Raw genomic sequence first — 1,392 nt, forward strand, 5'->3', positions numbered from 1 at the left:
AGGGTGGTGGAGGCTTCTTTATTGGAACTGGTTGATTCATCTTCTGTGGCAATTCTGCATCTAACAAAGTTGTTAGTTTATCAGAATTAACTAGTTTTGAAGTTACCTTATCGGATTTCGCAGATTCTGGTTTCGGTGAAACTGAAATTTCAACACTCGGTTGAACTTCCACTGAGTTTTGAGCATCAACTGGCTCTTCTTTAACCTCGACAATGTTGGGCTCTAATGTCTTTTTGCTGCTCAATGTCAATGCTTTACAATGAACTTTCCCCAAATTTTTTGGATTCTCCATATCACTAGGTAAAGCACTTTGTAAACGGTTTTTGAGTTCAGAGGCAAGTTGGGCCAATTAGTTTTCCAGGTTTTTCAATGTGGCTGCTTGGATTTGGATTAAGACATTATTTTTGGCTATGTATGCCTTTAACAAGTTTTCTAAGCCATTGGAAGATTCAGCTTGAGGTTGCTTCTAAACTTGTTGGGTAAAAACAGGTGGCTGGGTCGGTCTAGGTTGGGAATAAGTGTTATCAGGTCTAGCCCCTTGGTTACTCCAAGAGAAATTAGGGTGGTTTCACCAAGATGGATTATAAAAATTAGATTGCAGTCCTTGCCTTCCTCAATTCTAGTTCTGATTACCCATGTAATACACGGATTCTTGGTTTGATGGACATTCTTCGAACAAATGTCCTTCCCCACAATAAACACATGCTATATTTTCAAATTGATTGGGTGACTGAGCTGCAAAACTATTAAACCCATTAGTGGTAAAATTTTTAAACATTGAGGAAGTCGAAGACACCTGAGATGCAAGTGAAATGGGAGCGTTCACTTAATGTACTCCAACGAATCATCTTCTTGACGCTGCTCGATTGGTTGGCCACTGATAATTTTTTCTGGCAATTCTCTCAATGACTTCATAAGCCTCATTATAGGACTTAGAAATGAGAGCACCATTAACCAAAATGTCAACTACCATCTTCATGTGAGCATTGAGACCATTATAAAATGTCTCAAGTTGGATGCAATGAGGGATTCCGTGATGAGGGCAAATCTGTAATAATTCTTTGTACATTTCCCATGCCTCATACAAGGACTCGTCATCCATTTGTTGGAAAGCAGTGATCTTTTTCCTCAATTTAGCATTCTTGCTAGGTGGGAAATACTTTATGAGGAATCTTTCTACTAACTCTTGCCATGTGGAAATGGAATTTGGTGGCAATTAGTTCAACCAAGCTCGAGCTCTGTATGGAAACAACTTTAATTGTAGTGCATCTTTGAGTACTCTCGCTAACTTGAAAGAATCACTCGTCTCCATAAATAGTCTTAAGTGAAGGTGAGGATCTTCGGTAGGCATTCCACTGAATTGGCCCACTGTCTGAAGCATCTGGAATATGA

At 39.3% G+C, this 1,392-nt stretch overlaps 1 non-coding gene across 1 annotated transcript; it reads left to right on the forward strand.

Moving 5' to 3' along the window:
- The first annotated feature begins 1,028 nt into the window (after positions 1–1,028).
- LOC128032645 (small nucleolar RNA R71) lies at positions 1,029–1,135 on the forward strand. Its single transcript, XR_008188895.1, has one exon. It is a non-coding gene; the product is annotated as a small nucleolar RNA R71 (small nucleolar RNA).
- The last annotated feature ends 257 nt before the right edge of the window (positions 1,136–1,392 follow it).

The sequence above is a fragment of the Gossypium raimondii genome, chromosome 1 (assembly GCF_025698545.1).
Source record: "Gossypium raimondii isolate GPD5lz chromosome 1, ASM2569854v1, whole genome shotgun sequence".
NCBI classification, from domain to species: Eukaryota; Viridiplantae; Streptophyta; class Magnoliopsida; order Malvales; family Malvaceae; genus Gossypium; species Gossypium raimondii.